Below are 25,700 nucleotides of genomic sequence, written 5' to 3'. Positions count from 1 at the left end.
TCCAAAAAAGAAATACAGATGGCCAAGAGACACATGAAAAGATGCTCCACATCGCTAATTATCAGAGAAATGCAAATTAAAACTACAATGAGGTATCACCTCACACCAGTAAGGATAGCTGCCATCCAAAAGGCAAACAACAACAAATGTTGGCGAGGCTGTGGAGAAAGGGGAACCCTCCTACACTGCTGGTGGGAATGTAAATTAGTTCAACCATTGTGGAAAGCAGTTTGGAGGTTCATCAAAATGCTCAAAACAGACCTACCTTTTGACCCAGGAATCCCACTCCTAGGAATTTACCCTAAGAACGCAGCAATCAAGTTTGAGAAAGACAGATGCACCCCTATGTTTATCGCAGCACTATTTACAATAGCCAAGAATTGGAAGCAACCTAAATGTCCATCGGTAGATGAATGGATAAAGAAGATCTGGTACATATACACAATGGAATACTACTCAGCCATAAGAAGTGGAAAAATCCAACCATTTGCAGCAACATGGATGGAGCTGGAGAGTATTATGCTCAGTGAAATAAGCCAAGCGGAGAAAGAGAAATACCAAATGATGTCACTCATCTGAGGAGTATAGGAACAAAGGAAAAACTGAAGGAACAAAACAGCAGTGAAGTTACAGAACCCAAAAATGGACTAACAGGTACCAAAGGGAAAGGAACTGGGGAGGATGGGTGGGCAGGGAGGGATAAGGGGGGGGAAGAAAAAGCGGGGTATTAAGATTAGCATGGATGGGGGGGAGGGAGCAAGGGGAGGGTGGGCTGCACAACACAGAGAGGACAAGTAGTGACTCTACAACATTTTGCTAAGCTGATGGACAGTAACCGTAATGTGGTTGTTAGGGGGGACCTGATATAGGGGAGAGCATAGTAAACATAGTATTCTTCATGTAAGTGTAGATTAAAAATTAAAAAAAAAAAAAAAAAAAAGAAAGAAAGAAAGAAAGAAAGAAAGAAAGAAAAGGGGGATTACTCCTTAACAGGATAAAACTATTGGTAAATCAAAGATCAACGCATGCTTTAAATATCCTTAATGTTGATCACTTAAAGGGTGTCAGATGATCAGCTATGGAGGTACTCTTTTCTGATAATATTCCTTTCTCTTAATTTAAAAAAAAAGAAAAAAAAGCAGTTACTGTGTGCTGACCTCCAATGAGTTCTGCACAGTGGTATAGAGGGCATGTCAAAGTGTGGGCAAAGGGTCTGTTTGTTTCTATGCAGGAGATCAAGGCCTAGCTTGGATACCCAGAAAATGAACTAAGTTACGATATGAGGAGGAGCTTCCGGCATCAGCACTCTCTGGAGGACTTGTGCCGGGGGATGATCATCAAAAAGCCTCCACAGGGATTCGGACGATGCTGCGGTTGTGGCTGCATCCAGCCCACCATCTCCTGGACTTGACATAAGAATGAGGAGGGAGATGTCTAGGCTGGCATGTGCATACAGTGAGACAACGAATTTGACCGGATCTGTACTGTTGGAACTCAACCAGGAGTTGGGAGGGGTGCAAGTTGTAGCACTCCAAAATCTCATGACTATAGACTATCTATGGTTAAAAGAACATATGGGATGTGAACAGATCCCAGAAATGGGCTGCTTTAATTTGTCTGATGGTTCAAGTACAGTTGGACAATATCCATCATATCATAGATAAATTTTCACAAATGCCTAGGGTGCCTAAATGGTTTTCTTGGCTTCACTGGAGATGGATGGTAATTATAGATTTGCTTTGTTTATGTCACCGTATTCCTATTATGTTAATATATGTGTGCAAATTAGTTAGTAGTTTAAAACCTATACATACTTAAGGTACTATACAAGAAGATATGTCAAAGAAATAATCAATCCTCCCAAGTTTCCTTCGTATGCTACATCTATAGCTTTTCTTCTTCCTTCCTAAATACAACCCTTAAATAGAATTCGTGCCTCATATCGAATTTACCGAGTATCATAATTCCTCCAGGTGGTAAAGATACCTTGAGACAAGTGCTGGGCATAGAAGCCATAGGGCATAAATGTGCAAAGAAGTAAAAAGCTAACCTTTGCAAACAACATGGCTTCTCTCTCACTTACCAACTTTACATTTCCCTGTATGGCCCCGGAAGATGACTGGTTAGCCAGAGACGGGTAAGATTCCTCAAGGGAGGAACAACCTAAGACAGGCACAGTTGCAGGGGGGCCATCAGGTGAGAATTTGGGGATCAACAGAGGTGAGGCTCAGAACCTCACCCCCCCTGCTTTGAGAGAAATCTTCTGCATCCGTGGATGTCTTGCTGCCCTTGTCTAGCCTGGATTAATACTTAGTCCATAGGCACACACCTGATCATCTGATCATCTACATTTGCCTTCTTACAGCACTAAACTATGTTTTCTACCTTTATCTTGCATCTACCTACCACTTCAGCATTTTATTAAAAATAAAAATAATAATAATAGTAGGAGAAATGGGGGATCAACATATAGATCAAGTACAAAAATCAAACGAATATTCATATTTGACCTGATTGTTTATAGTTCATAATGAGTGATCAAAACCGAAAGTTTCTGTGATGAATGCCCTTGTACTGTTCACCATGTAAGAATTTATTCACTATGTAAGAATTCGTTCACCATGTAAGAACTTGTTCGTTATGCTTCAGAAGATTGGAGACTGACGAGAATTAGGCTTGAGATGGATTAATGATTGTACATTGAGCGTTGACCCCCCTATACTGAATTTTATTGTTGTTAACAACCATTTGATCAATAAATATGAGAGATGCCCTCTCAAAAAAAAAAAAAAAAAATTATACCTGGATTAAGAAAAAAAAAAAAAAATTTAAAAAGTAACCAAAACCTGATTAAAAATCACAACCAACCTACTATAGGCTTAATTTTTTAAAGAAAAATGAAAAAGCATGGCAAGTAAAAAGACAAAAGGAGAAAAATAAAAATAATCTATATGCTACTACAAAGCATCTACAGCAATTGCATTTTAAAAATAAATAATAAAAGATGAAATATTATGTACCATGAATATTCACTAATTAAGCCTTGGTAAGCAATACTTAATATCAAAGAAAATGAATTCAGACAAAAAAATGTATAAATAGGAAAAGGAAAACTAGTTCGTAATTATAAAATAAAGAAAAATCTATGAAGAAGATATAAAAATCTGAACTTCATATACCTAAAATATAGCTCCAAATATGTGTGTGTTTATGTGTATAAATCAGGTAAAATCTCACTGTGATGGCATATGTATGATCAGCTTCTAACACATCTAACACAAAAACTTACAGATCTAAATTTAAAAACTAGAAATGGCATAAAATATGTGAATTAAACAATAAAAAGTCAAATCACATCTATATAAGTGTGTAAAACCATACAGCCTGACTGGAATATGCATATTCTTCATCTGTCCATTCCTCAGTAAGTATTACCCTTTCATATAAGCTTATATAAGCATAATATTTGCCACAAACATTGAACATTAAAATAAAACAAGTAATCATCATCTTTTCTTCAGACAGGGATGTGCCCCTGCTTATTACTTCAATGTATTTTTCTTTTCATTCTACCTGCATCCATTCACAAAGCATGGGTTGAATGCATTCTGTAATGTATCAAATCTTTATTGGCTGCTGCAGACACTGAGATGAACAAAATTACTTATGCTCTCAAGTATTTCACAATATACCTCACATTCTCATAAAAGATTATTACAATTTATGAAAAGAAAAATACATAACCAGTATAAAAGAGAGCAAGTAGGAACACATTGCTCATAGTCGGGATGGAAGCCAGTAGTTTCCTCTTTCAACAGTAAAGCTCAAGATGAGCTAAGATGTAGATGTTAAAGATTCTGGTTTTCTATCTATATCCACTGGTAGGAACAGGTCTAAAACAATTACATTAAATTTGTTAAACTCATTGATATGGTGCTATCTCTTTACTTACATTATTATTACCAAGTGTTCAAAGTATCAACATAATTCAGCCTCTCTGCTTTTAACTATACTTCATTTCACATCATTTAAATCCACAGTTGGCAGGCACTTTAGTTCCACTATCTTCTTGCCTGTCACTTGGAGGACTTGTATAAGAGATAAGTACAGAACCTTTCTAGTCATTAATTAACTGTTCAGAGAGGAGGCTACCTGCTGTTCATCAAGTTCTGTGTTATATGTGCTGACCTTGAAGCTGCTACTGACTGAAGAAGTCTTGAATAGAGTTTGTTTCAGATTTAGTTACACATTGTATTCCTGTATGGATCTACAGCTCTTTTAAATACCCATCACATTATTAAATTACTAAAAAGGAGGAAGTAGTAATGTCTCCATAAAAGAGGAAAAAACACACATTTACAGAGAGACGGGTATGAAATAAAACCAAAGCCAAACATCCATGAATGTCTAAATGAATCTTTGAAAGGATATCATGTACTGTATAGAAGAGTCTAGTCTTCCCCTTGTTACTCTGTTGGGATTCTTTCATATCTCACATGTGTTATCTCAGGGAGTAATGGTGGAGGAGAGCTTTGGGGAGGGAAGAGCTGCCTATGAGGTCATGCTGGTGCCGACAGAACCTGACTACACAGGGTATGTTGCTTCCCCCCCCTTCGAAATCTTACACTGAACCTACATTTCAATAACATGAATTCCCAAAGGAAAAATTATTTTACTTTGTTACTTCTAACAGGCTGTATTTGTATTAGTTTCCTAAGACTGCTCTAACAATTTGCCACATACTTGGCAGCCTAACACAACAGAAATTTTTTATCTCACTTCGGGAGGCCACAAGTCTGAAATCAAGGTATGAACAGGGCTGCACTCCCTCCAAACAATCTAGGGAAAAATCCTTTCTCCATTCTTTCAGCTTGTGATGGCTCCAGGAATTCCTTGGCTTGTGACATTGCAATTAGAATCTCTGTCTCCATCTTCACACAACATTCCCTTCTGTGTCTTCTCTTCCTATGAAGGCACTTGTCACTGGACTTAGAATAAGTCTAATCTAGGAAGATCTCATCTTAAATTCATTAATTATATCTGCAAAGTCCCTTTTCCAAATAAGATCATGTTTACAGGTTCCAGATATGCATATACTTTGGAAGGCCATCATTCAACCCACTATAGTAGCTAAGGGTGCATAAAAAATAATCTTAGGGTTAGCGAACAGTTTTATGCTTAGAATGTATCTTTGCTTTTAGTAACTTTGTTATGTTTATTTTACATTGTGATATTTACTCTAGGTCTTGTTCAGTTACAGATCAAAATAATAATAGAACAATTACATATTTCTAATGTACAACTGCTTTGTTATTGCCTGATAATTCTTTGACTAGATTGTACTTTATGTGCTTCCAAGAAAACTCCCAAAATATAATCTACACTGGCTTCTGTAAATCATCTCAGGAGTCCCCTCTTACTATTCCTGGCATCTTGTTTTATCTGCATGTTAGCTGGTGAATAGTAATGAGCATGCAAGAGATGTCTTTTCCTAAACTTATTTTATGAAACTATTTCACCTGACCAGAGATCATCACCATTTATTTAACTTTGTCCCCCTATTCATGGCCTTTAATATGTTTCATGAAATGTTATTGTTTTAGATTTTTAAAAAGTGATAGGGGTTGTTCAAATCTACAATGATAAAATAAATCTTGGGGACCAAATGCAATTTAGATAGGATGCGTTTGTGAGATGTTGTTTATATCTACAATTGCTATAGGAGAAATATGAAAAAAATGTGATGGCTATGATATCATTTGTAGCTGTTTTAATATATGATTTTGAGGTAGGCTTCCTGTAAAACCAGTGATAGGATCTTTTTTCCAGTAAATATTGTTACTTTCAAAAACAGAACAAGCTCCAGCTATTTTGAGAGAAATATAATTTATTTATGTTTCCTATATCCTGTCACCATACAACCTTCAATTTACTATTTTTAGTGATAATTAGGCAATTGTCCTTCCACTGAAATATATTGAAAAATAAAATAAAAGAAGACAGGGCAATTGTCAGAATCTTACAGAAAACGATGAAGGTCTTGTTGTCCCTGTGAGAAGAAAGTAAACTGCTCTGCTCTTTCTTGCAAAGGAAATAGCCCATTTATTATTTTTATATCACATTCCATAATGAATATTAATTTCTTACAGCAAAGTTGCCAAATATAGATAACACATTAGAATATTTCTAAAATATTTTGGTTAGGATATTCTAACCAAATATTGTGGAAGGGTATACATATTTTACTCTTCATGATTCAAATTCAACTTCCCACCACCAGAGTCCCTACAAGTCAAAGACTGAGAGTCAATTTTACCTCCTCTGTCCACTACAGTAATTGGCTTTAATTACTCATCCTGCTTTTTCCCTATTGGCTCTATCAATCTGAAACATCAGTTCTTCTAATGGTATCAGAGGCCCATTTCAATGGTGGCATCTCCTACCATCATTCCTGTCCTCCGACTCCTCATATCACCTTATTTTTATACTTTCCTTCATGTTATGGCATCTCTGGCATATTGACTTCACATACTATTCACCAGGGACTGATTTTGCCAAGCAATTTTAGATCAATCAACAAAGTCATTTAACCATATGCAGTATGGAATCTTGGGAAAAGGCACAAATATTATAAATTCCACATGTACTGGTTTTGTGTTTTGATTTTGGGTTAACAGATTTAGAATCCATCCCTCCATTTATTACACAAGTTTCTGAGAGTTTCTCTTTTGCCTAACTCCACTCAGGCTCACACAGGGAAAAGTAGACTGAAAAATATGTTTTCAGCTAGCGAAGCTGCCGCATAAACAATCACACTGGATAATGTTATTCATTACATTGTCAGTACATCCAACGGATTCTAATACTCCATTTTTCCAGTGCCAGTAATTCTAATGAAGAAACCTCTCAAGCTGGTTAGTGACATGATCTCTATAATTCATTATGAACAACTGTTTTATGAAATATTTTGGAGAGTCTCTGTGGATATTTTAATACAAGTAATTTAATTCAGGAAATTTATCACATAGGTTATGAAAGAGATGTCAAGTCAAACAGAGTTTGTTGAAGCAAGTCAAAGAACAAGATGTCAGTGGCCACTCTTTGGAATTAGAGGAGGTAATATTAATAGAAACTATAAATGGAATTCATCTGGAATATAAGGTCCTTTCAAGGGCTGTGGAGATCTGAGATCAGGGAAAGAGAGATTGTCTTACTGAGAGTAAGCCCCTGGAGGAGAATCAGCCACTTACTAGAATAGGTGAGAGATGTGAGTCAATGATAAAAGATGGAAAAACCTGCTTTTTTTACTTCTCTTGTACCTGGGAGGCTTTGTAAAGGGATTCTGGGGAAAGGAGAAGGGCGAGCAATAGTTGAAAATGATTAATAGGCAATGATTGATATACATCTAAATAGTTATATATATATTAGATATTATAGAAGAATTATATGAATGGATAACTAAATTAATTTATGCATACACAGTTGGATTGCCTTGAGAATTCTTTTTAATATACTCTAAACTTTGAAGATTTTTTTTGAATTATGTCCCCTGTAGAAATATGGAAAAAATAATCTCCTTGATAGCTTAACTTAAAGAAAATGAATATGAAGTAGTCTAAGAAAATAAATTTCATAATCTGATAGCTGAATATAACATATTTAAAAAAATCACTCAGATTTCAAATTTAAAATAATTTTCTAGTTGTTAATATGCTAAAATGTCTATACAGTAATGCCATGAAAGGGATATATAATGGTTAATAAAACTCAGAAAGCAATAGAAGATTTATTTTTCAAAAATACTGAAAGCCGTAATATTTAATACACATGACTGAATTTCCAGTTAAGACTATCTCATACAAGGTACTGCATCATGTGTCAGACCATAGAGCCTTCCAATGAGGAAATATGGATTAGATATGAAGCAATGTGCAAATAATCAAGTAGTTTTTACCTTCCTTGGATAAACAGCTGGGTATCATTTAACAGAAGTTATTAAAGTTGCTAAAACTTTTTTTAAAAAATTGACAAAGTCTTATTTTAGAATACAAACTTTAAACATTAAAATGAAAAGAAGTCATAATCATCTTAGTGTGGGCAGCATGAAAACATGCAAGCACATCAACTGACTGCATATAAGTAGGATCTAATAATAATAACAGCAACAGCTGCTAACATTTATTGACAACTATTTGATTCATGTATTTTTTTTCAGTTTCTAAGAAGGTCCTACCAAGTAATGCCACATATTCGTAGTTCTATAAGTTTGCACATATGAAATATTTAATCTACCCAATGATAATTTTTATGTACTCATGCTGGAGTATAAAAGCCCAATTATTCATTTCTGGGCATACCATAGAGATATTGCAAGTTTGGGTTCAGACCACTGCAATAAAGCAAATACTACAATAAAGCAAATCAAATAAAATTTTTGGTTGCCCAGTGCATTTAAAAGATATGTTTATACTGTACTATAGTTTATTAAGTGTATACTAGCATCATATATAAAAAATCAGAATATATACCTCAATTTAAAAATACCTTATTGCTAAAAATGTTAACGATCACCTGAGCTCTCAGTGAATTGAAATCTTTTTGGTCAAGGAGGATCCTGCCTCAGTATTCATGCTTGCTGAGTGATCAGCGTGCCGGTTTCTGAAGATTGGAATGGCTGTGGCAACTTCTTTATTTTTATTTTTACTCTTATTGAAGTACAATTGATTTATAATCTTCTATTGGTTTCAGATATACAATATAGTGGCTCACCAGCTACCCACATTATTAAATCCTCACTCAACTAGTGGAGATATTATATATTGGAGATATATATATTATATATATATATATATATATATATATAGTGGAGATATTATATATAATATATAGGAATATATTAAAGAATCATTTGCTGTATTCTCCATATGAGACTACTACCCCTGTCATAAACATATATTATGACCGAGAATTTTCATGAGTGGCAATTTCTTAAAATAAGACAATAATGAAGTTTTCCCATTGATTGACTTTCCCTTTCATGAATGATTTTTCTGCAGCATGTGATACTGTTGGAGAGCATTTTACCCACAATAGAACTACTTTCAAAATTGGAGTCTATCCTCTCAAATACTGCTGCTGCCTTAACTAAGTTTAGATAATAATTCTAAATCTTTTGTTGTCATTTCAACAATCTTCATAAACAACTTTACTAGGAATAAGTAACATCCCAATAAACCACATTCTTTGCTCTTCTATAAGAAGCAACTCCTTGTTTGTTAAAGGTTTTTTTATTAATAAAATGTCATTGATACATGACCTCCTGAACATGTCACATGACAACACTGTAACCACAACATTCACCCATATTATCTAGCCCCCCTACACACCCCATTAGAGTCACTGTCCATCAGCTTAGTAAGATGCTATAGAATCACTACTTGTCTCTCTGTGCTGTACTGCCTTCCACATGACCCACCTACATTATGTGTACTAATTATAATGCCACTTAATCCCTCTCTCCCTCCTTTTCAAACCACCCTCCCCAACCCTTTCCCTTTGGTAACTGCTAGTCCTTTCTTGGAGTGTGTGAATCTGCTGCTGTTTTGTTCCTTCAGTTTTGCTTTGTTTTTGTCCTCCACAGAGGAGTGAAATCATTTCATACTTTTCTATCTCTGCCTCGCTTCTTTCACTGAGCATAATACCCTCTAGCTCCATCCATGTTGTTGAGAATGGTAGGATTTGTTTTCTTCTTACAACTGAATAATATTCCTTGTGCATATGCACCACTTCTTCTTTATTCATTCATGGGTTGCTACCATATCTTGGCTATTGTAAACAGTACTGCAATAAACATAGGGGTGCATATATCTTTTTGAATCTGGACACTTGTTTTCTTCAGGTAAATTCCTAGGAGTGGAATTCCCAGGTCAAATGGTATTTCTGTTTTTAGTTTTTTGAGGAATCTTGATAATGTTTTCCACAACAGCTGAACTAATTTACATTCCCACCAGCAGTGTAGGAGTGTTCTTCTTTCTTTGCAATCTCGCTGGCATTTGCTGTTGCTTGTCTTTTGGATGTTGGCCATCATTACTGGTCTGAGGTGATATCTCATTGTGGTTTTAATTTGCATTTCCCTGATAATTAGTGATATGGAGCATCTTTTCATGTGCCTGTTGGCCATCTGAATTTCTTCTTTGTAGAAGTGTCTGTTCAGATACTCTGCCCATTTTTTAATTGGGTTATTTGCTTTTTGGATGTTGAGGCATGAGAGCTCTTTATATACTTCTGATGTTAACCACTTATTGGGTATGTCATATATTAATATACTCTCCCATACTGTAGGATTCATTTTTGTTTTTTGTTCTACCGATGATGTCTTCTGCTGTACAGAAGCTTTTTAGTTTAATATAATCCCATTTGTTCTTTTTGTTTTTGTTCTGCTTGCCCGAGGAGATGTGTTCAGGAAAAAGTAGCTCATATTTATATTCAAGAGAGTTTTGCCTATGTTTTCTTCTAAGTTTTATGGTTTCAATACATACTTTCAGCTCTTTGATCCATTTCGAGTTTACTTTTGTGTATGGAGTTAGACAATCATGCAGTTTCATTCTCTTACATGTAGCTGAACAGTTTTGCCAACACCAGTTGTTGAAGCTGTCATTTCCCCATTGTATATCCCTGGCTCCTTTATTGTATATTAATTGACCATATATGTTGGGTTTATATCAGGGCTCTCTAGTCTGTTCCATTGATCTATGGGTCTGTTCTTGTGCCAGTACCAAATTGTCTTAGTTACTGTATCTTTGTAGTAGAGCTTGAAGTTGGGGAATGTAATTCCCCCTGCTTTGTTCTTCCTTCTCAGGATTGCTTTGGCTATTCGGGGTCTTTTGTGGTTCTATATGAATTTTAGAACTATTTGCTCTAGTTCATTACAGAATGCTATCAGTATTTTGAGAGGGATAGCATTACTTCTGTAGATTGCTTTATGCAGGATGACACTTAACAATATTGATTCTTCCTATCCATGAGCACAGGATGTGTTTCCATTTATTGGTATCTTCCTTAATTTCTCATGAGTGTCTTGTAGTTTTCAGGGTAAAGTTCTTTCACTTCCTTCATTAGGTTTATTCCTAAGTACTTTATTCTTTTTGATGCAATTGTGAATGAAATTGATTTCCTGATTTCTCTTTCTTCTAGTTTATCATTAGTATACATGAATGCAACAGATTTCTCTGTGGTAATTTGTATCCTGCAACTTTGCTGAATTCAGATATTAGATCTAGTAGTTTTGGAGTGGCTTCTTCAGTGTTTTTTATGTACAATATCATGTCACCTGCTAACAGGGACAGTTTAACTTCTTCTTTACCACTCTGGATGCCTTTTATTTCTTTGTGCTGTCTAGTTGCTGTGGTGAGGACCTCCAGAACTATGTTGAAAAAAAGTGGAGAGAGTGGGCATCCTGTCTTGTTCCCGATCTTAAAGAAAAGGCTTTCAGCTTCTTGCTGTTAAGTTTAATGTTAGCTGTGAATTTGTCATATATGGGCTTTATTGTGTTGAGGTACTTGTCCTCTATAACATTTTGTTGAGAGTTTTTATCATGAATGGATGTTGAATTTTGTTGAATTCATTTTTAGCATCTATGGAGATGATCATGTTATTTTTATCCTTCTGTTTGTTGATGTGGTGGATGATATTGATGGATTGTCTAATATTGTACCACACTTGTATCTCTGGAATAAATCTTATTTGATCATGATGGATGATGTTTTTGATGTATTTTTGAATTCAGTTTGCTAATATTTTGTTGATAATTTTGCATCTATGTTCATCAGGGATATTGGTCTCTAATTTTCTTTTTTTTTTTTTTTGGTGTCTTTGCCCAGTTTTGGTATTAGGTTGATGCTGGCCTCATAGAATGAGTTTGGAGGTATTCCCCCCTCTTATACATTTTGGAAAACTTTAAGGAGAATGTGTATTAGGTCTTCACTAAATGTTTGATAAAATTTAGCAGTGAATCCACTGGGTTTTTTTTCTTAGGTTGTTTTTTGATTACCAATTCAATTTCATTGCTAGTATTGGTCTGTTCAGATTTTCTGTTTTTTTCTGGGTCAGCCTTGGAAGTTTGTATTTTTCTAGAAAGTTGTCTATTTCTAAGTTATCCAATTTGTTAGCATATAATTTTTCATAGTATTCTCTAATAATTCTTTGTATTTCTGTAGTGTCCATAGTGATTTTTCCTTTCTCATTTCTGATTCTGTTTATGTGTTCAGATTCTTCTTTTCTTGATAAGTCTGGCTAGGGGTTTATCTATTTTGTTTATTTTCTTGAAGAACTGGCTCCTGCTTTTATTGATTTTTTCTATTGCTTTATTCTTCTTAATTTTATTTTTGCCCTAATCTTTATTACATCCCTCTTTCTACTGACATTGGGCCTCATTTGTTCTTCTTTCTCTTGTTTCATTAATTGTGAGTTTAGACTGTTCATATGTGATTGTTCTTTCCTGAGGTATGTGTTTGCACATATATTTTCCTCTTAGCATGTCTTTCGCTGCATCCCGCAGATTTTTGTGGTGTTAAATTATTGTCATTTGTCTCCATATATTGCTTGATCTCTTTTTTTATTTGGTCATTGATCCATTGGTTATTTAGGAGTATGTTGTTAAACCTCCATGTGTTTGTGGGCTTTTTAGTTTTCTTTGCATAATTTATTTCTAGTTTCATACCTTTGTGGTCTGAGAAGGGTTGGTAGAATTTCAACCTTTTTGAATTTGCTATGGCTCTTTTTGTGGAGTAGTGTATGTTCCATTCTTGAAAATGTTCCATGTGCTCCTGAGAAAAATGTGGTATCCTACTGGTTTTGGGTGAAGATTCTGTAGATTATCCAGAACATTAACATTTACCCCATATCAGGAATAAAACTGTTTCACTTTCTTATCATTTATGTGTTCACTGGAGTAGCATTTTAAAGTTTCTTCAAGAACTCTTCCTTTGCATTCACAGGGCTGCTAACTATTTGGTGAAAGAGGCCTAACTTTCAGATATCTGTTTTTGATGTGCCTTCTTCAAAAAGCTGAATAAATTTTAGTGGTTGATTTAAAGTGAGAGATGTGTTATTCTTCCTTTCACTTGAACATTTAGATTCAAGGCCATTATAGGATTATTAATTGGCCTACTTTCAATACTGTTATGTCTCAGAGAATGGAGGCCTGTGGAGAGGGAGAGAGATAGGGGAATGGCTGGTCAGTTGAACAGTAAGGAAACACAAAATTTATTAATTTCACCATTTTATATGAGTATGGTTTATGGCCAATAATAAATATAATAGTAATGAAACATTTGAACTATTGTGAGAATTACCAGTACTTGACACAGAGATACAAAGTGAGCATGTGATCTTGGACAAATTGTACCAGGAGACTTGTTCCAAACAGGATTGATACAAGCTTCCAATTCATAAGACAAGAAATGTCTACAAAGTTCAGCAAAGCAAAATGCAATAAAACAAGGTGTGCCTGTCATACTCTATATTTCCTAATAATGTTCTAATCAAGAGATCTCATTACCTGAGGTTTTCTATTATAAGGGAAGATAAGAACCAGGTGTTTAGAAATCACAGAGCAAGCAACCATGGGATTTTTTGATCACCGAATCAGTTTGTTTGTAATCTATTCACATATTTCTTTCTTCCTGGGTCAGTCTTGGAAGTTTGTATTTTTCCTGAAATTTTTCCATTTCTTCTAGGTTGTCCAATTTATTGGCATATAATTTTCCTTTTAATTCTCTAATAATTCTTTGTTTATCTGTGGTGTCAGTCACAACTTTTCCTTTTTCACTCTGATTTTGCTTATTGTGTCCTTTCTCAGTTTTTCTTGGTAAGTCAGATTAGGAAGTTGTTTATTGTGTTTGTTTTCTTAAAGAACCAGCTCTTGGTTTCCTGGAATTTATTTTCTTAGTCACAATTTTATTTATTTCTGCTTTGTTCTTTATTATGTTCCACCTTCTCATAACCCTGTTAACAACTATTGTTATATCCTCTTGTTGGACTTCATCCCTTAATCATATATTGTCCTTATTTGTCTCTTGTTACTTTCTTTGTTTTGAAGTCTATTTTGTCTGATACAAACACTACTACTCCTTCTTTTTTCTCCCTTTTCTTTGCATGAAATTTCTTTTCCATACCTTCACTTTCAGATAATGTATGCCTTTAGGTCTGAAATGACTCTTTTGCAGGCAGCACATAGATGGGTCTTGTTTCTTTATCCATTCTGCCACCCTATGTATCTTAATTGGTACATTAGTCCATTTACATTTAAGGTTATTTTTGATAAGTATGTATTTATTCCAATTTTATTAATTGTTTTCTGGTTGCTTTTGTAGTCCTCTTTGTTCCTTTCTTCCTGTCTTATACAGTTCTCTTGTGATTTGATGGTTTTCTTTAGTATTAAATTTGTATTTCTTTACTTAAATTTTTTTATGTCTATTATAGGCTTTAAGCTTATTGTTACCATAAGGTTCATAGAGAGTTTCCTAAATATGTAACAGTCTATATTACATTCATGTTCATACTATTTCAACCATATTCTAAAATTACTTCTTCTTAATTCTACATCTTCTCTATTTCATGTATAAGACATCTATATAATTTGTGTATCCCTAAGTAATTTTTTTGTGGGTAATTGATTTTACTGCTTTTGTCTTTTGAACTTTATACTTGCTTTGTAAATAAGTAATTGGTCTACCACCTTTACTGTAGGTTTATTTTTACTGAAAAATATATTTAGACTCAAGATATTTCCATATAAAAGGTTCTTTAACATATCCTGTAAGGCTGATTTAGTGGTGTTGAATTCTCTTAACCTTCATTTATATAGGAAACTTTTAATCTCTGCTTCAATTCTGAATAATAACTTTGTTGGGTAAAGGCTTCTTGTTTGTAGGCTCTTCCCTTTCAGTCCTTGGAATATTATATACCACTCCCTTGTGGCCTGTAATGTTTCTGCAGAGAAATCTGCCAATAGCCTTATGCAGTTTCTCTTATAGGTAACTGTCTGCCTCTTGCTGCTTTTAAGACTCTCTCTTTATCTTTAATCTTTATCATTTGAATTGCTATATGTCTTGGTGTTGTCTTCCTGGGGTTCATCTTGTTAGGGGCTCTCTGTGCTTCCAAGAGCTCAGTGTATATTTAATTAAACAGATTGGGGAAATTTTCAGCAATTATTTCTTCAAAGAGATTTTTCTATTCCTTTGTCTCTCTCTTTTCCTATGGAACCCCTCTTATGTGAATACTGTTTCCTTTGGATTTGTCACACAGCTGTTTTAGCATTTTCTCAGTATTAGAAATTCCACCAAATCAGACTATGATTCATTCCCTCTATTTTTTCATTTTACTTATTGTATCCTTCAGCTCTAAGTGGCTCCTTTCCTATTTTCTATTCCCTCTTATATCATCTATTCTTTTACCCAGTTCAGTGAGCATCTTTATGAGTGTTATTTTGATTTGAAAATTGTGAATGTCCATTTCATTTAGTCCTTTTTCTGGTGTTTTATGTTATTTTTTTGTTTGAAAATATTCCTCTGTATACTCCTTTTTTCTGTTTTTTGTTTTTGTTTGTTTCTTCTTTTGTATTAGATAGATCAGCTATGCTTATTACTCTTGTAAGCAATTGCTTTATTAAGTGTGTGCCCTATACCAAGAAGCTCAAGACTCTTTGCTCACCATTTTATGGTTCTCTTTTGAAACCGAGCCAGTTGTTTTTAGTGGTTTCTGGGCTGGGGCCATCTTTCTGCTTGTTTGCTGGCAATGGCTGATCCCCACAGCTAGCTTCTGTGTGCCCTTTGTTTGATGTGAGGTACTTCTGCTGGGATTCAATGTGGTGTGGCCATCTTCTGCCTTCTCATTAGCAGTGGTGGATCACTGTTTGGCAAAGTGTTCATGGTGGGGCAGTCTCACCATGGGGAACTGAGGTTGAGCCAGTTGGGCAGTTGGAGAGTTTAGCATTGGCTCTGGCCAGCTGAGCTACACAGGGCTGGGAAAGCTAGGAAAGTGTAGTCCACCCTCAGTCTATCAGTCTGAAAAATCAGCCTGTTGCTGGACTGTGTGCGGGGTGTGCGTTATAATTAGGGAGGCCTGCCGTGTGGCTGAGCTACCAGCAAAAAGATGGAGAGTTTCAGAGCTGGATCCTGAAAGCCCTTGAGCAGCTGGTTTAAGGGAGGGCTGGGAAAGCCAGGAAGCTGTCATCTGTCTTCCACCTGTCAGTAATGTTGGACTACCGCTGCATCAAGTGACCTCAGCAGGGTGGGTACAGGGAAATGCCCCTACAGGGTACCTGACAGTGAGGAAGACGGAGAATTTTGGAGCTGGTTTCCACAAGCACCCAATCAGTTGGACTGAGAGGGTTAGTTAAATGTCATCTGCCTTCCCTTTCTCCTCTGGAGAAAGCTCCCTCCAACCCCTTTCTTTCAGGCACAGTTCCTGCTGCTGGAAAATCTTTCAAACTGCCATCTCGGCATTGGGTCTCAGCAGGACTGACAGAGCATGCCTGTCCTCCACAAGTGACAGGAGTCTCAGCCTTTCAGTGTGCTCCAACTCCACCTGGTGTCCTACCTCAATAATCACCAAGCCCAATGCAAGTAGACTTATATTCTCATAGCATATCTCCTGGGCCATATGTGCTGAATCCTGAGCCTTTATCTTCTCCCTAGTATGTTTCTCTCCATCCACCTGTGGGCTAAGATGAAGGAAGGCTTTGGGTCTGGACTGATCATGACTCTTCACATTTACTTTTCTCAGTCTGGTCTTTTTTTCTTCACCAGGTATAGTTTGTGTTCTGCAGTCTTCAGGTCATTTTCAAGGTTAGTTGTATTTGTTGTAGTTACTTCCCCAGTGTGTATATGGGTGGAGGTTTTCACTTTGCCATCCTACACTGCCATCATTTAATTGAGAATCCTATCACATTTTCTTTATCTTTTCATCTGTTGATGGACACTTATGTTGTTTTTAACATCTTAACTATTGTGAATAATGATGCATTGAACATGGATTCAGAATTCTTTTTGAGATAGTGATCTCATCTCCTTCATATAAATACTCAGAATTAGAAATGCTGAATTGAATGGTTGTTTGTTCCTTAAAACTAACACTGAGTCAACACAAGACTGAAGAAATTCCCTACCTTGATATCAAAGCAAGGGAGAGATCCTCTCTCCTTTTTGGAGGGTAGCAAATTATACATTACCCAGCAAATGAAGTCTTATAGAGGTTCAAATAGGCAACATACACTGCATTTAACATTATAAGATTTTCACTGTCTCAATTTTTACCATTCCATTTACTTTGAGTTAAAATCCTCTAGTGTGGCTCCTTTAAGGTAAGAAGATCCTACAAGAGTTTCTAGGAAGTGTTATAAATCCATAGGCTATTCAATATTTAACATGTATTAAAATAAATGAAAATTTAAGTGCAGATAATAAAAAATAAAACATTAAGATATACATCTAAGAGCAACAATATAGAAATATTTATTGACTAATGAATCTTACAGGCTGACTTGTAAAAAATCAAGATGAACATATATACAAGAAAAAACACTTCTATCAAACAATTGTAGAATGGATATTTACTTATAATGTGCTTGCAGGATATTAATAAAAGGAAGCCATGGGTATATAATACAGTGCAATTTCACTCACATTCAGTAAAAGCAAAAAGCAGAAACTACATTGATTATAAAATCACTATTCTTTTTCAATATTTTTTCTGGAATTTCCATAATTAATTTATAGGATTGTTCCTGTTCTTCTTAACTAAATGCTTCCTGACATGTAAATGATTCATTAAATTGGTACTCTTTATAGACAGTTTTAAAAATTCATATTGAAGTATCATCTGGGGAAAATAGTTTAGACTCAGTTCACATAAGGTAAAAATAGTCAACCATGTAATGTCAAAGGTGGCAGTGCGTGAATTCTTTTCAGTTCCAAGATTCTGTTAAGAATGATACCATGCCTAGAACAGCACTTTCAGTGATAAGTTATTGCTACAGAGAAGACAAAAAAATCGGTCAGGTCTGTATATAGTTTCAAGTTTCATTATTTACTTCTATGTTCAAGTTTACTCTAGATTATAGAGAAGAAATAAGAAAAATATTTATTTTCAGAGTTGCCAGAAGCCACAACTGCCTCTAAATTAGTATTAATGTATTATTATATTTTATATTACAAAATCTTGAAGAATAACTAAGAATATTGCATTTTTATGAATAATTTTACTTCAGGGTGATAACCACATTTGGATTACTTTTTGCATCTGCTGTTTTTTTTTTATTAGATAATTATTTTTTATTGAAGGGTACTTGACATACAGTATTACATTAGTTTCAGGTGTACAACACAGTGATTGAACATTTATATACCTGATAATTCTAGGTACCAGCTATCACCATACCAAGTTGTCACAATATTTTGACTATATTCCTTATGCTATACATTACATCCCGGTTACTTACTTATTTTACAATAGGAAGTGTGTACTTTATTTTATTTATTTCTTTATTTTTTTTTAATTTTATTTATTTATTTATTTATTTATTTATTTATTTATTTATTTATTTATTTATTTATTTTTTGTGAGGGCATCTCTCCTATTTTTTTTGATCAAATGGTTGTTAACAACAATAAAATTCTGTATAGGGGACTCAATGCTCAATATATAATCATTAATCCACCCCAAGCCTAATTTTCGTCAGTCTCCAATCTTCTGAAGCATAACGAACAAGTTCTTACATGAAGAACAAATTCTTACATAGTGAATAGTACAAGGGCAGTCATCACAGAAACTTTCGGTTTTGATCATGCATTATGAACTATTAACAGTTCAATTATGAATATTCGTTTGATTTTTATACTTGATTTATATGTGGATCGCACATTTCTCCCTTAATTATTATTATTTTTAATAAAATGCTGAAGTGGTAGGTAGATGCAAGATAAAGGTAGAAAACATAGTTTAGTGTTGTAAGAGAGCAAATGTAGATGATCAGGTGTGTGCCTGTAGACTATGTGTTAATCCAAGCTAGACAAGGGCAATAAAACAACCACGGATGCAGAAGATTTCTCTCAGAAAAGGGGGGGAGAGGTTCTAAGCCTCACCTTTGTTGATCCCCAATTTCTCACCTGATAGCCCCCTGCGACTGTGCCTGTCTTAGGTTGTTCCTCCCTTGAGGAATCTTACCCATCTCTGGCTAACCAGTCATCTTCCAGGGCCATACAGGGAAATGTAAAGTTGGTAAGTGAGAGAGAAGCCTTATTGTTTGAAAAGGTTAGTTTTTTACTTCTTTGCAGATTAATGCCATGTGGCTTCTATGCCCAGCATTTGTCTTGAGGTATCTTTACCACTTGGAAGAATTGTGATACACGGTAAATTCGGTATGAGGTACAAATTCTATTTAGGGGTTGTAATTAGGAAGGAAGAAGAAAAGCTATAGAAGTAGCAGGCGGAAGAAAACATGGGAAGATTGATTATCTCTTTGACGTATCTTCTTGTAGAGTAACTTCAGCATGTATAGGTTTTAAACCACTAATTAAATTGCGCACACACATTAACATAATAGGAGTACAGTTACATAACCAAAGCATACCTATAATTACCAGCCATCTCCAGTGAAAGCAAGAAAACCAGTTAGGCACCTTAGGCATTTGTGAAAACTTATCTATGATATGGTGGATATTGTCCAACTGAATTTGAATAGTCTGAGAGAAATCAGACAAATTAAAACAACCCATTCCTGTGGACTGTTCACATCCCATATGTTCTTTTAACAGTAAATAGTCTGTAGTTGTAAGATTTTGGAGCATTACAATTTGCACTTCTCCTAATTCTTGGTTGAGTTCCAACAGTGTAGATCCAGTGAAATTTGTTGTTTTACTGTATGCACAGCCCAGCTTAGATATCTCCTTCTTCATTCCAATGGCAAGTCCAGGAACTGGTGGGGTGAGTGCACCTGCACCTGTAGAAGTGCCTGGATCTTTGTTGGGGTTTTTTGATGATCATCTTCTGGCATGAGTCTTCCAGAGAGTGCTGAAGTTGGAAGTTCTTTTTCATATCATATCTTAGTTCATTTTCGGGGTAGCTAAATTAGGCTTTGATCCTCTGTATAAGCACAAGCAAACCCTTTGCCTACACTTTTATATGCCCTTTATATCATTGTGTAGAACACATTGGAGGTCACCAAACAGGAACTGCTTTTTTTTTTGTTATCATTAATCTACACTTATATGATGAATATTATGTTTACTAGGCTCTCCCCTATACCAGGTCCCCCCTATAAACCCCTTTACAGTCACTGTCCATCAGCATAGCAAAGTGTTGTAGAGTCACTACTTGTCTTCTGTGTCTTTCTCCCACACCCCATGCATGCTAATCTTAATACCATCTTTCTACTTCCCCTCCCTTATCCCTCCCTACCCACCCATCCTCCCCAGTCCCTTTCCCTTTGGTACCTGTTAGTCCATTCTTGAGTTCTGTGATTCAGCTGCTGTTTTATTCCTTCAGTTTTTCCTTTGTTCTTATACTCCACAGATGAGTGAAATCATTTGGTATTGCTCTTTCTCCACTTGGCTTATTTCGCTGAGCATAATAAACTCCAGCTCCATCCATGTTGCTGCAAATGGTAGGATTTGCCCTCTTCTTATGGCTGAGTAGTATTCCATTGTGTATATGTACCACATCTTCTTTATCCATTCATCTATCAATGGACATTTAGTTTGCTTCCAATTCTTGGCTATTGTAAATAGTGCAGCAATAAACATAGGGGTCTTTCTCAAACTCGATTGCTGTATTCTTAGAGTAAATTCCTAGGAGTGGAATTCCTGGGTCAAATGGTAAGTCTGTTTTGAGCATTTTGATGTACCTCCATACTGCTTTCCACAATGGTTGAACTAATTTACATTCCCACCATCAGTGTAGGAGGGTTCCCCTTTCTCCACAGCCTCGCCAACATTTGTTGTTGTTTGTCTTTTGGATGGCAGTCATCCTTACTGGTGTGAGGTGATACCTCATTGTAGTTTTAATTTGCATTTCTCTGATAATTAGCGATGTGGAGCATCTTTTCATGTGTCTCTTGGCCATCTGTATTTCTTTTTTGGAGAACTGTCTGTTCAGTTCCTCTGCCCATTTTTTAATTGGGTTATTTGTTTTTTGTTTGTTGAGGTGTGTGAGCTCTTTATATATTCTGAATGTCAAGCCTTTATCGGATGTGTCATTTTCAAATATATTCTCCCATACTGTAGGGTTCCTTTTTGTTCTATTGATGGTGTCTTTTGCTGCACAGAAGCTTTTCAGCTTAATGTAGTCCCACTTGCTCATTTTGCTGTTGTTTTCCTTGCCCGGGGAGATATGTTCAAGAAGAGGTCACTCATGTTTAAGTCTAAGGGGTTTTTGCCTATGTTTTTTTCCAAGAGTTTAATGGTTTCATGACTTACATTCAGATCTTTGATCCATTTTGAGTCTACTTTTGTATATGGGGTTAGACAATGGTCGAGTTTCATTCTCCTACATGTAGCTGTCCAGTTTTGCCATCACCATCTGTTGAAGAGACTGTCATTTTGCCATTGTAGGTCCATGGCTCTTTTATCAAATATTAATTGCCCATATATGTCTGGGTTAATGTCTGGATTCTCTAGTCTGTTCCATTGGTCTGTGGCTCTGTTCTTGTGCCAGTACCAAATTGTCTTGATTACTATGGCTTTGTAGTAGAGCTTGAAGTCGGGGAATGAGATCCCCCCTACTTTATTCTTCTTTCTCAGGATTGCTTTGGCTACTTGGGGTCTTTGGTGTTTCCTTATGATTTCTGAATTATTTTGTCCTGTTCATTGAAGAATGTTGCTGGTAGTTTCATAGGGATTCAATCAAATCTGTATATTGCTTTGGGCAGGATGGCCATTTTGATGGTATTAATTCTTCCTAGCCACGAGCATGGGATGAGTTTCCATCTGTTAGTGTCCCCTTTAATTTCTCTTAAGAGTGACTTGTAGTTTTCAGAGTATAAGTCTTTCACTTCTTGGTTCAGTTTATTCCTAGGTATTTTATTTTTTTTGATGCAGTTGTGAATGGAGTTGTTTTCCTGATTTCTCTTTCTGTTGGTTCATTGTTAGTGTATAGGAAAGCCACGGATTTCTGTGTGTTGATTTTGTATCCTGCAACTTTGCTGTATTCCGATATCAGTTCTAGTAGTTTTGGGGTGGAGTCTTTAGGGTTTTTAATGTACATTATCATGTCATCTGCAAATAGTGGCAGTTTAACTTCTTCTTTACCAATCTGGATTCCTTGTATTTCTTTGTTTTGTCTCATTGCCGTGGCTAGGACCTCCAGTACTATGTTAAATAACAGTGGGGAGAGTGGGCATCCCTGTCTAGTTCCTGATCTCAGAGGAAAAGCTTTCAGATATCCGCTGTTCAATATAATGTTCGCTGTGGGTTTATCATAGATGGCTCAGCTTCTATGGAGATGATCATGTGATTTTTGTCTTTCTTTTTGTTGATGTGGTGGATGATGTTGATGGACTTTCGAATATTGTACCATCCTTGCATCCCTGGGATGAATCCCACTTGGTCATGATGTATGATCCTTTTGATATACTGTTGAATTCTGTTTGCTAATATTTTGTTGATTATTTTTACATCTACATTCATCAGGGATATTGGTCTGTAGTTTTCTTTTTTGGTGGGGTCTTTGCCTAGTTTTGGTATTAGGGTGATGTTATCTTCATAGAATGAGTTTGGGAGTATCCCCTCCTCTTCTGTTTTTTGGAAAACTTTAAATTGAATGGGTATTATGTCTTCCCTTTATGTCTGATAAAATTCTGAGGTGAATCCATCTGGCCCGGGGGTTTTGTTCTTTGGCAGTTTCAGTGCTGGTAATTGGTCTGTTTAGATTTTGTGTTTCTTTCTGGGTCAGTCTTGGAACGTTGTATTTTTCTAGGAAGTTGTCCATTTCTCCTAGGTTTCCAAGCTTGTTAGCATATAGGTTTTCATAGTACTCTCTAACAATTCTTTGTATTTTCGTGGGGTCCGTCGTGATTTTTCCTTTCTCGTTTCTGATACTGTTGATTTGTGTTGACTCTCTTTTCCTCTTAATAAGTCTGGCTAGAGGCTTATCTATTTTGTTTATTTTCTCGAAGAACCAGCTCTTGGTTTCATTTATTTTTGCTATTGTTTCATTCTTCTCAATTTTATTTATTTCTTCTCTGATCTTTATTATGTCCCTCCTTCTGCTGACCTTAGGCCTCATTTGTTCTTCTTTTTCCAATTTCTATAATTGTGATGTTAGACCATTTATTTGGGATTGTTCTTCCTTTTTTAAATATGCCTGGATTTCTATATACTTTCCTCTTAAGACTGCTTTTGCTGTATCCCACAGTAGTTAGGGCTTAGTGTTGTTGTTGTCGTTTGTTTCCATATATTGCTGGATCTCCATTTTGATTTGGTCGTTGATCCATTGATTATTTAGGAGCGTGTTGTTAAGCCTCCATGTGTTTGTGAGCCTTTTTGCTTTCTTTGTACTATTTATTTCTAGTTTTATGCCTTTGTGGTCTGAAAAGTTGACTGGTAGGATTTCAATCTTTTGGAATTTACTGAGGCTCTTTTTGTGGCCTAATATGTGGTCTATTATGGAGAATATTCCATGTACACTTGAGAGGAATATGTATCCTGTTGCTTTTGTATGTAGAGTTCTGTAGATGTCTATTATGTCCATCTGTTCTAGTGTGTTGTTCAGTGCCTCTGTGTCCTTACTTATATTCTGCCTGGTGGATCTATCATTTGTGGTGAGTGGTGTGTTGAAGTCTCCTAAAATGAATGCATTGCAGTCTATTTCCCTCTTTAGTTCTCTTAGTATTTGTTTCACATATGCTGGTGCTCCTGTGTTGGATGCATATATATTTATAATGGTTATATCCTCCTGTTGGACTGAGCCCTTTATAATTATGTAGTGTCCTTCTTTATCTCTTGTTACTTTCTTTGTTTTGAAGTCTATTTTGTTTGATATTAGTACTGCAGCCCCTGCTTTCTTTTCACTGTTGTTTGCCTGAAATATGTTTTTCCATCCCTTGAGTTTTAGTCTGTGCATATCTTTGGGTTTGTGGTGAGTTTCTTGTAAGCAGCATATAGATGGGTCTATTCTATTACTCTGTGTCTTTTGATTGGTGCATTAAGTCCATTTACATTTAGGGTGACTATTGAGAGATATGTACTTATTGCCATTGCAGGCTTTAGATTCGTGGTTACCAAAGGTTCAAGGTTAGCTTCCTTAGTGTCTTACTGCCTATCTTAGCTCATTTATTGAGCTGTTATATACACTGTCTGGAGATTCTTTTCTTCTCTCCCTTCTTATTCCTCCTCCTCCATTCTTCATATTTTGTGTGTTTTGTTCTGTGCTCTTTTTAGGAGTGCTCCCATCTAGAGCAGCCCCTGTAAGATGCCCTGTAGAGGTGGTTTGTGGGAAGCAAATTCCCTCAGCTTTTGCTTTTCTGGGAATTGTTTAATCCTGCCATCATATTTAAATGATAGTCGTGCTGGTGGATACAGTATGCTTGGTTCAAGGCCCTTCTGTTTCATTGCATTAAATATATCATGCCATTCTCTTCTGGCCTGTACGGTTTCTGTCAAGAAGTCTGGTGTTAGCCTGATGGGTTTTCATTTAAAGGTGACCTTTTTCTCTGTAGCTGCCTTTAAAACTCTTTCTTTGTCCTTGATCCTTGCCATTTTAATTATTATGTGTCTTGGTGTTGTCCTCCTTGGATCCTTTCTGTTGGGGGTTCTGTGTAATTCCATGGTCTGTTCAATTATTTCCTCCCCCAGTTTGGGGAAGTTTTCAGCAATTATTTCTTCAAAGAGACTTTCTGCCCCTTTTCCTCTTCTTCTTCTGATACACCTATAATACGAATATTATTCCTTTTAGATTGGTCACATAGTTCTCTTAGTGTTGTTTCATTCCTGGAGATCCTTTTATCTCTCTCTATGTCAGCTTCTATACGTTCCTGTTCTCTGGTTTCTATTCCTTCAATGGCCTCTTGCATCTTATCCATTCTGCTTATAAATCCTTCCAGGGTTTGTTTCACTTCTGTGATCTCCTTCCTGACATCTGTGATCTCCCTCCACACTTCATCCCATTGCTCTTGCATTTTTCTCTGCATCTCATCCCATTGCTCTTGCATTTTTCTCTGCATCTCCGTCAGCATGTTCATGATTTTTATTTTGAATTCTTTGTCAGGAAGACTGGGTAGGTCTGTCTCCTTCTCAGGTGCTGTCTCTGTGATCTTTGTCTGCCTGTAGTTTTGCCTTTTCATGGTGATAGAGATAGTTTGCAGAGCTGGTATGAGTGACAGCTGAAAGAGCTTTCCTTCTTGTTGGTTTGTGGCTTTCCTCTCCTGGGAGAATAGCGACCTCTAGTGTCTTGTGCTTGCCAGCTCTGCGCAGATAGGGCTTCTGCTTCCTGCCCAGTTGCTATGGAGTTCATCTCCACTGTAGCTGTGGGTGTGTGGGTGTGGCCTGGCTTGGGCTGCTCCTCCAAAATGGTGGAGCCCCTTTGAAGGGGGAGCAGCCCGGAGGCTATTTATCTACATAGAGGCCTCTGTGCTCCCTGCTGCCCAGGGAGTTAGACTGCCCAGAGATCCCCAGATTCCCTCCCTCTGGGCTACGTGTCCTGTCCTG

General features: G+C 36.1%; 1 pseudogene; it reads left to right on the top strand.

Annotated features, from left to right (window-relative positions):
• Window positions 1–4,516: 4,516 nt before the first annotated feature.
• The window catches only part of LOC118971674 (calcium/calmodulin-dependent protein kinase type II subunit gamma pseudogene), a 43,931-nt pseudogene continuing 22,747 nt past the window's right edge, over window positions 4,517–25,700 (top strand).

The sequence above is a fragment of the Manis javanica genome, chromosome 14 (assembly GCF_040802235.1).
Source record: "Manis javanica isolate MJ-LG chromosome 14, MJ_LKY, whole genome shotgun sequence".
In the NCBI taxonomy this organism is placed as follows: domain Eukaryota; kingdom Metazoa; phylum Chordata; class Mammalia; order Pholidota; family Manidae; genus Manis; species Manis javanica.
Note: the sequence above shows the minus strand (reverse complement) of the source record. Positions and strands in the feature narration are given on the sequence as shown.